The sequence below is a fragment of the Pocillopora verrucosa genome, chromosome 14, assembly GCF_036669915.1.
Source record: "Pocillopora verrucosa isolate sample1 chromosome 14, ASM3666991v2, whole genome shotgun sequence".
Taxonomy (NCBI): Eukaryota; Metazoa; Cnidaria; class Anthozoa; order Scleractinia; family Pocilloporidae; genus Pocillopora; species Pocillopora verrucosa.
The window spans coordinates 17,838,769-17,849,337 of record NC_089325.1 but is presented as its reverse complement, the minus strand read 5'-3'; the positions used below and the strand labels follow the sequence as shown (position 1 = coordinate 17,849,337).

General features: G+C 37.3%; 1 long non-coding RNA gene across 1 annotated transcript; it reads left to right on the top strand.

Moving 5' to 3' along the window:
- Positions 1–275: 275 nt before the first annotated feature.
- LOC131787715 (uncharacterized) lies at positions 276–3,769 on the top strand. The gene is made up of 2 exons (XR_009340487.2): positions 276–559; positions 3,349–3,769. It is a non-coding gene; the product is annotated as an uncharacterized lncRNA (long non-coding RNA).
- Positions 3,770–10,569: the final 6,800 nt, after the last annotated feature.

Genomic DNA, 10,569 nt, shown 5'->3' with positions numbered 1-10,569 from the left:
CTAAAGTAACTCTCAATCGTGTATTCATAGATAGAACAAACAAATTCAGGGTAAATTTAAATCGGCGGAAATGAACTCTTTATGAGCACAGCTGATTTATTGCTGCCGTAAGAAAAGGTGATAATGGAGAAGTTTTGTTTTCGTGTCACTGGTTTCCCACAAAATGTAATTTTCCTATTGGTGGTGTTTTCTGATGCTAATTAGAATGCTACTATGTTGAACATTTTCTCTCTTCAATGTCTGTGGTTTTCGCACACGGTATTGGTAAATTAAGAATGACTACCAAACAAAACTCCCACAATATGTTGGTTTTCGCATAATGACAGTTTGCACATTTTATCTCCAGGTGAAAGACAGAAGTTGATTTGTAGAAACCGCTCTTGATAATTGATCGCAGCGACAGGTGTAATGCGAAACGGTAGCGGGGGAATTAATCTGTTTGAGCGAGGGTATAAAAGCCGTGAAAAGAAAACTATTTAAAAGCAGTTCGGAAAAAAATCGCCTACATCAGAACAAGTGCTAGTCAGCCAACAGAACCAACACAAAGAAACTAACGAAGGTAAGTTGTAAGAGTTGATTTAAACGCTTTCTTGTGAAATTGTAATTACACTAGAATTTTTTAAGCTAATGATCATGGTCGACAGAGAGCAAGCCGAGTTGATCGCACTTTGATTCTTTCGAAACCCATTAGGTGTATTATGATTATGTTAGACGTTAACACAAAGGCTGCAAAGTTGAGGGATTTGAATAGCAGAGGTCATGTCCAAATCGTTCTAGAGTCATAGATGTGTCTCGTAATTCATTTGATGCATCCTTGATTTCCAACAATGTAAAATGTCCTAAAACTTTGCTCGTTGATAAAAAGAAGGCAGTTTAGAAGAATGCTGTTACCGGTTTCCTGTCAGGAGACAAAAACTGAAAGATGAAATCTTTTTGTTTCTCAAGTACAGCCTCATTTTTATAAGCAAGACGTCTTCACAGTGAAACGATCATACGAAAATCTTGATGATAAGGGAACGTGTGCATCTTTAAAGAAGCAGTCAAGTCTCTCTTTCTGTATGTTAAAAGGGTAAATTACGAGTAGCCCGATGTCTTCGTAGTTGGTTTCCGATACAGTACACGTGCAAAAATAAGTTGGAATATTTCGACGAGAAACCTTATTGTCACCAGAAAGCCACGGTTCCGTCGACCAGGCAATAGTTATTTCAATTATTGTGCGACTTACATTTAATTATTCTGCTTGTGTAAAGAACGTATTAGTAGGAAATTGTCTGTTTTATATCAAATTAGAAAGCGGAAGGTTAGCTTAACTTAGAGCTATGTACATATATCAGGCCGGCCGCCTGTTCCGGAGGCATTTGAGATTCTTTGACGAGAGGAGTGCTCCATAAAAATGATTTTAGAACTGACGATAACATAACTAACATTGCTAAAAAAAAATCGAACTCACCAAACGAAATTTTTTGTCTTCGTTATGATAATTCATACAATGGTGACCATGAAAACCGATGTTGAATTAAAAATTAGGAGAAAATCCGAATGTTAGTTTTGGCAAATTGTTGACATGATTTCCACTTTTCTTCAAACACTATCAACTACCTTGTCCGTTCAACGCTTTTTAATTAAAATAAAGTTTTTTGATTGATATATTTGTGGGGAAACGCCTATCTTCAAATGTAAGACTGATCTTACGTTAAAATTGAACGTTGGAAATATTGTAAGGTGAAAACAGGAAGTACTGTGTAATTAACGAACATTCCCATGTTTATACAATACCGCATTTAAGGATTGTGTGTGATTGGCGGAAACCCGCCACACACTCTGCGATGGTTCTATCTTTCCGGGCTATGTTTAACATTATTCATGCAAACACACTCTAATTACAATATTAAAATACGGTAAAAAAATGCGAAGCGGATGCATTCATCAAGCCGTGTTTTTAATTAGGACGTATTATTTGGGTGATAAGTTCTTGTTAAGATAACGAAAGGAACTGTTGCTTCTAAACTTAACAACTCCCCTGTTCTCGCTACATAATGATAAAAAAAAGGTTACTCGCATGATTTTTTATCGCCTGGACCAACAGTGAAAGAGGTATAGGTCTTTTTGTAGTACTGGTGTTCGTGTTCGATAAGATAACCGCAAGCAGTGTGGCCTAATATTACACAGCATACCCAAAGCGGCTTACTTCGGCAAGACCAAGAGAATATCGACAGTTGATATTCTCTCGGCAGGACCAAGATCATTCTCTCAACCGTAGGGGCTGAGTTTGAATTCGCTTTTTTCAATCAGCAGGGGTCCTGAATGGCAGCCCTTCTTTGTAAATAGAGTGATCATGGGTACCTTTGTAATGCTCTCGATCTAATTTCCTCTTCCCCTCTCTTCCTAATGAGGAAATAGCGGTTCCCGCAAAACAAATTAATATGCATATCCCTTCGTCAAACAATAGCCTCTGTTTTCTTTCCTTTGATTCAGATTTCAGACCGAGTAAACTATTCGATGTGTGGCGTGTGTACAAGTGGTTAAGCATTGATCATATGCCAAAATTGTTTTTCTCTTTCTGAAAACCTCTAAAACATAACAAAATTCCAAAAAAGATTACAGACAACCTTTAATACTTCGTACCACAGTTCGTTTGAAGTGAACCTTAGTCAAATTCTTGTTTGCGACGTGTGCAGGAAACACTTTTCGGTCCCTACTCGTGCGTCACGATCTATTCTTTGAACTATCTGATATAAAAATAAGATCATCCGTCAGTGTTGTACACCTGTCTTAGCTCATTGCTCGCTAAAAAAATAAGACATCCAGATCGTGGAGAATGTAAGGTTAGATAATAAAGAAGCACTTAACGGATATATCACCCCCGTGGGTTTCTTGATGCAAAGCTTGGACTTAACAGCACAATTCATGATAGGTATTGATAAATTATCTCATAGATATGAGCTATAGTCTGATATGATAGTTCTATTTTATTCATTCACCGTCGTTCAAAACATCGTTTAGAGAATTCCGGCCGAGAAACGACATTGAATTTCAAAAGAAATGGCATGTCCTTAGGCCTCGACTAAGAGCCGCTAGTCTAATAATTACCAGTTCCCTGGTTGACCCAATCGTTATCAATCACATCACTTCCCCGTGAATAACTGTGGCCACCGAACTCTTTATTGATGCATAAAACAAATAAAATTGTTATCAATTATCTTCTCTTGGTTGCCATAGTTGGCAGTTTACTGCCATATACCATCTGCCAACTCGAACTCCCTAGTTCTGGTTGATCTGGGTGGCACTTGTTTCCCTTGATAATTTGAATTGATAATACTCAACAATTCTTCTTTACTTGCATCCTAGATGAAGATTCGCCATGTGTGCGTTCTGATGGCATTAGTTCTCACATTGTCCATATTACAGACCGCAGACGCAAGACCGTCAAGAAGTTGCAGATGGTGTGTTAACAATTTTAGGCTTTGCTCAAATCTTTGCAAAACTGGTCTCTGCATAAGGGACTGTGATACATTCAAGTTTCAGTGCTACAGGAAGTGTGTAAAAAGAGACGAAACAATGCTCGATTCACTGGATGTCGAGGAAGTTGCAGATGTATTATCCTAATGTCACGCGAACAGAGTCGAAGACAAGGACAATTATGAGCTGGATAAGGGTATAAATACATAAATTGCTTGTTGAGTTAAATTCAAAACCATTGATCAGCAATTCCGGTCAATCTTTTAAAGTTGTTAAAAATACATTTGAACAAAGTGCAGAATGACTCAAAGCTGTTTTCTTATTGTTGTTGTTGCTGCTATCCTACGGCTCAAACTTTCCCACTTTCCCTTTATTTGTAACTTACAGCATATGGCACTTTGCTGCCTTTCCCTACATTTAGGCAGTTCGGAAAGCCGTAAAACTCTAGAAAAATTCTTTCAAGTCGGCACTCTTAATTCCCAACGTAATTTATTCTTGTTTTCTCGTCACCATATTCCCACCAATAGCGTAGCTCCATTTTCTGCATTTTAACACACACACAACCCACGATTCCTCCAATCGCTACGAAAAAGGGCTAATGCTCGAAACGTCATCTTTTAAACTCTTTGTGGTGGCCAATTTACGTTATCAAATCAGTTGATAATACTTAATTACCATGTAATACTGTCCCACCGACGCAGCACCACAGTTTCTTTAGTAACCTACCCCTTTATTCATAAGTTACAAAGTAATCTGTTTATCCCATAATTTCTCAAGCTTGAATATAAGGTTACAACCATTTTTGATTCGGTCCAGTGTGCACCGGTCAGAGCCCTATAAGTAGGACGGCGCGTTTTCTTATCTCTTACCGAGCCTGGATTACATTTTTAGGCAGAAAATATTCCCGTACACTGATCGACGAAACTCCCAAAGTGGCTGCGTGGTAAGATTACGTCCAAAATTAATGATCTCGATCGAGTGTGAAAAAGATGGTGTTTTGTTTCGTTCTTAAATTACGTTTGTCTCCGTAGCATAGTTCATTCTTGCTTTAAGATTACCCGTTATTTAGTCACGTGTTGGGTGAAAGGAGGGACCCTGTTGGCAGAGACGCAATTTACAAATTACAATAACGTTTTGTGGAATCACCTAACATCTCTTAACCAACTTTTGGTACTATTAAGAAGTTTGAAAAAACCTCTCAGTGGAAATTATGCAAAATTTGACTGTTATAACATTCAGAAGGAGAAAGACGCATCAGATGGCCTCGCTTGATCATTCGCCTCCTGAGTGTGCGAAGATGATCATTCATGAAACAGGTTATATTTCGTCTCTTGATGGCTGTATTTTTCCCAGTTTGATAGTTGTTTGTTCGCATGCCAGCTGGTTAGCTGGTTGCATCAACAGTCAAGTCTAGCAGAATAAAGAGATCTACGAAAGTTTTAGTGAGACTGATTAAATGCGTGTTGAATGCTGTAGAGCCCCTGTATTTAAATCAGAATAAAATAGTAAGAACCAGACCTCTGCTGCAACATGGCTTCCAAATCCAACAGCTTTGCGAGCTTGGCAGAATTTGGCTTCTGGTTATGCGCACATTTTAATTTTTTTCCACCTAATGTTTTGTCCACACTCCGCCAACTTCGTCCTGGGGGTTTTTCGGTCACTGTTTTTCCAAAATGGCTGCCAGTCTGGAGACTACTCCAAGAGTTTCTTGGTCAGAATTTTTTTAAGATTGCGGCCGGTTTGTGGAAACCCCAACCTTGTCCTTAGCGGTTTCTCGTTCAATGGTTTTCAAGATAGCTGCCGGTCTACGGAAACTTCCTGCTTGCTTGCTGCAGATCACTTGATTGCTCGATTCAAGACAAAATGGTGGCCAAATAAAAGAATGGGAAGATCTGGGTACGAGAAAGCAAAGAAAGACAATGGGCTAACGATGACCTCTATATATAAAGCTAAGGAAGGAAACACTTCAACGAAACAGTAACACAAAAGGAGAATTAATAGAAATTCGAGCAGTGGGGATACGTAACACTTGCCTAAGTTTTCTTAGTTTAAACTTGGTGGGAACGGAAAGAAACGATACTTAAATTTTCTAACTGCACAGTTTTCGATACCGTACCGGGCATCTCGAGTTGTTGCAATGAATTTTTCCTTATTTTCCATTCACCCTTTCCTCGATGAGATTTGAGAGTTGTTCCATTGCAACAGTTATTCGGACCTTGATTTGAGGGAATAGTTTAGGTAGCTGGTATGTTTTGGTTTAAGAGCATTCCCTACTCACTTATAAGGTGAATGTGTCAGCTGTTTGTTTGTAATTCTGTTCTGTTCTCGGAGTCGATTTAGAAAATAAAAACCACCACGAAAATAAACAAACTTTGCACATACACAAAATCGACTGATTGAAAACGGGTTGGTCTGAGAGCGAAAACGATAATGCCTTTTATTATAATGGATTTTCGGTCAACGAAAGAGCAGTTAACAAGTGTTTTATTAAAAGGCAAATATTGCATAATGATTAAAATCAGATTTTGTTAACAATTTAAACACACTGGGTCAACAAAATTTCCATGCGAAAGTAACAGAAATAGAAATCAGGCTGAACATAATATTGCTGTAGATACAGATAAGACATAACGTGAGGACTTGCTTGTTAGTTGATAGCTATCAATTTAGCTATCATTTAGCAAGTGATGAAAGTTTGTAATTATTAGTGAACAATTCTCTAGGCTTACTCTTTGAATGTTCCAACACAACGTATTCAGAGTAAGATGTTTCTTCATTCCATCAAGCCTCATTCGAAAACATGACATTGCTTTACTCTAAGACATCTTACACTGACAAACGTTGGGTTCATCTTTTTCCTAGCATTTGACTCAGTTCGTGATTTCAGTCTGCAAGGGTGATGCTAATCATAAAATTTTCTCGTTCGAAGAATTTACTATCATCTCCTTATCCTTTCGCGGATTTCACTGGTTTGTAGTTAACTTTTTTGCAGTTTTAGTGTTCTATATGGGTGGTTGTCAGGAACAATTAACAAAAAGTAAATAACTAAGAAAGCTACTGAAACCTTAAACAACAAATCCGCGCCGGCTTTTACCCGTTCGTTTTGGATTTACTACTCCATGCCCGGTACTGCATTGATCTAAGGATCAAATTTCCTATCAAATAGCTCCTATAGTTCACAATTTCATTTAGGCGCGCTTGTATTTTGATAAGATATCTGTCATCTTATCAAGATCAAAGCCTTAATTAAATTACCTAACAATAAATACATAATAATATTACTGAAGTTTATTAAACTGTTGATAGGTGATTATTTTATTATCATATAAAATTTTTCATGGCTATGAGCTTTGATTTTTTCACACTTACCCTGTTCTCAAATCAAGGTTCATGAAAATTTACACTCTGCGAGGATCTTTCTCTTACAGATCTTTCTGAAACAGAGTTCAGTGATTGCTTTTAACAATGCAATTTATTGTACAGTTCAAACAGGAAGTTTTTGTTATCAAAAGTTGAATTCTGGTTATCATGCAAAGCAGAAAACACATGAAAGAGGCAAAAATTTCATTTCCTGCGTTATGAATGTTATTTTTGATCCACATTTCTGATTGGTAGAATACTTCATCTGAAATAGGCTAAACGGGTGCTTTCGTCAACCAAACAGATAACTTAATATCCTGTAGGAAAAATTTCGGGCATAATATACTGAAATCAAAGATAACGCCGAACATGGCTAGAATCGAAACATTATCATGCATTTTTTCCCCTAAAATCAAATCAAACCAGCACATCACGACCAAATTTTATATAATTCATTGATTACAGAAGAAATTCCCTTTAAAAGATATGTAACAGCTCCTGCTCCAAACCAGGGAGTAAGACAGTTCAGGCGAAGAAGAGAAAAGTTTTCCCACGTTCAATAATCGTTCCTTAGAAGCAATGAAACTCTCAGCAGTACGTATTTCCTCCAACCCACGTTTAAAGTATTCTTTGGTAGCAAGAAAATGAAATTTCTTTGTTTTGTTTCCTTGACTGACACAAACAGATACAACATGATCATCATGTTTATATAGTTGCAGACTTTCTCTTACATAAAATAATAAAGTAATAATTACTTCATTTTACAAGAAAGCAACATTTTTATGACAGAACTCAAAACAAAATGCAGAAAGATTTTTTAAATTTATACTCTTTTTAGACCAAGAAAATATTTCATGTTCTTAGTGCTTTATTTCAAGCGCACTAAGTATTTAATCGTAAATTCTGAAAGATCAGTCCTTGATGTTTGACCAGTTAACACTCGTTGATATTTACTTGCCTTGGTATTTGAGGTCCTTAGAGACTTTTTGAATGTTGTGATAATATTGAATGACAAATTATTTTTAATTTTCTCTTGCCTGATATTGACTGCAAAGTATGTATACATGTTAATGAAACTAGTGTACATTAATGATCAGTATCATCTTTCCAAACTTTTTCAATGCCTCCTAGTGGCACGGAGGCATGAATCGTTGTTCAATTTCTTTCCAATGCATCATCTAACAAAACATTTCCACTTTCAGTCAGTCAAACTTGTACCCTACGTAGCCTATAACCTTTCCTGCTTCCCTCCAACGCAAACACAAATTATTCACATCTTATTTTCTTGAAAACCGTTATCTTTGAATGGCTCCGGCAAGACACAAGTCAGTCATCCGGTACAAAAACGGGATCTTATTTACTGTCTTGTTTCGATCAAATCAACTAGTCATTTCGCTTTATCCATATCCACTTGGTTTGAATAACACTGAGAAAACCTAAGAAAAGCTAAGAATGTTGACACAACTGAAAAGAAAGGAACGAGTATTTTATCTGTTATTTTCATTTTAATTCGATTGATGAAATTGAACAAACAGTTGCCGCCGCAAACAAGTTACAAAGAACCCTTCAACACTATCACATACTAAATAACCTAACCCGGCGGACGTCAATAATCTCCATTTAAAAGTAAACAGATACTGCTTTCAACTTTTATTAATCGTGAACGCCCGCACCACGAGACCGGATGGCTATTTTAAAACGGTTATAAGGTGTAAGTGAATAACAGTCCAGCTTACAAACACCTAGAACTCCGGGTACAGTTTCAATAAGATAACCTACAAGCGTTCACCTCTTCAGACGATACTGGAAGGTAGGCTTCATTTCAACATGTAAAATATGGGTAAATTGGCGTTCTACTTCAAGGAATATGTCTGTAGTTTCCTTCATTTCCTTTCCCATATTATCCTTTCTCCTCTGCTAAAACTTGATTGATTTCCAATCATATGTATGGTCTTTAATGTTTTAATGCCATTGAGAAAACGAAATTTGTCCAGAATAGATTTTAATTTTATCATTCCGTGAAATACAACAGCAACTTTCCTTAGAACACTCAACTAGGCAAGATTGACAGCGGGAGGTTTTCATAGACACGACTTCACCTTCAAGAATGCAACTGGGATTTTAAAAGAAACATAAACAGTACAACCTATGGCTTTTTACGGTCCCCCTCAGATATTTTGAGGTCACGAGTCATTAGTAATTGGAAAAACCGTGCGAACTATGTTCATGATGAGTTAATCACTCAGTCAAACTTTATTTTTCGTGTTAAAATCCGATTAGTACCTCGTTTAGTACATATTTACTGAAAGGCGGTTAACGCACTGTTCATAAGTCGACCATCTGGTCACGGGAACTTGCTTTTCTCTTGAATGTCCCATTTCACTTACATAACATACTACATGACTTCTACAGCAAACTGTTTCGCAGAATTACCTCGCTATAGCGAAATCTTGGAGTGTTACGGGAAAATTTAGTGATTTTTCTACTTCCTACGTTGCTCTGCCGTAATTAATGTCGTTGTTTCTGGTTTCGAAGCCGTGAATTTTGAACCAAATTTTCTCTTCTTAATCTCCTTGTGTTTTTTGCATCCACTTTCTTAATTTTACCATTTTTCACTAAGAAACAGATGGAATATTGAAGAAGGAAGCGCTTAACTTCTGATACTATTCAAATAGCGTAAATGTAGAGAGTAACAGAACCACGCTCTCGATAGTACATAAGCAAAAACTTCGTAAAGATCTTTCGATTACACCCATTCCTGTGTTGTGGATTACAACGACCACTGAGTGGTGATTACATCGATGACCGTGTTGAGATTACACCATGTAGAGATTGCATTATTGATTACTTTGATGTTCATGTCAGAGTTCGTCATGCATGAACTAGAATAGACTTCTGTTGGAACCAAGCTGAGCTTTTGATCCTTGACGTCTGAAGTAAGACCATTGAAGCAGGTCGCCGTGTACAAGGAAGTCGTGACGAGTTTTCATACCCACAAGCCAGTGGTGCTTTTCCAAGCAATTTCTCCCCGTCATTACTGCGTTCCCCGCAAAAGAGTCTAGTAGTACCGTCAAAACCTATCGTCACACAAGTCACTGAACACACTAGGCATGGCCAAGTTCAATTTTCTCTGCCTTTGCATTCCTTTGATTGAATATGAAGATGACATAGCTTAAATTTTATAAATAAACATTGATACGTTTCAAATTTTTGCTATCGTTTTAATTTCTAGATGACTGTGACTTCTGCTTATATTGGAGTTCTTGTTCTCGCCTACTGCACTTTTCAGCCCGTGAGTAGTGCATGCAGTGATTGTCCTTGCTGCCTCACAACTTATAAGCAATGTATGGACATTTGCGAAGACCCAAATCAATGTACCACCGTCTGCGTTACAAACAAGGAAAAATGCGAAGAACAATACTGCAATTTAACAAAGCGGAATCCGGAAGGTTGGAGACTAAAGGCAAATGGTGATTCTGTGTCGATTCCAGACATAGACAGCGATATTCCGCGGGGTGATAAAGAGAAGCAACCATTAAAATATTGGCTGGATATTATTCTAGCAAAACGTGAAAAGTCCATGAAGTATTAACGCCAAAAAATTCATAGCTTGTATTTTTTCATCGTTAGCTTTCTCATAAATTTGTGTAACGAAGAGATGTAACAAGATGGTAGAGATGCTTATTATTGTGCTAAGAACCTCCATTACTGGTAAAAATAAAGGTGTATTTTGCCCATGAATCTGATCTT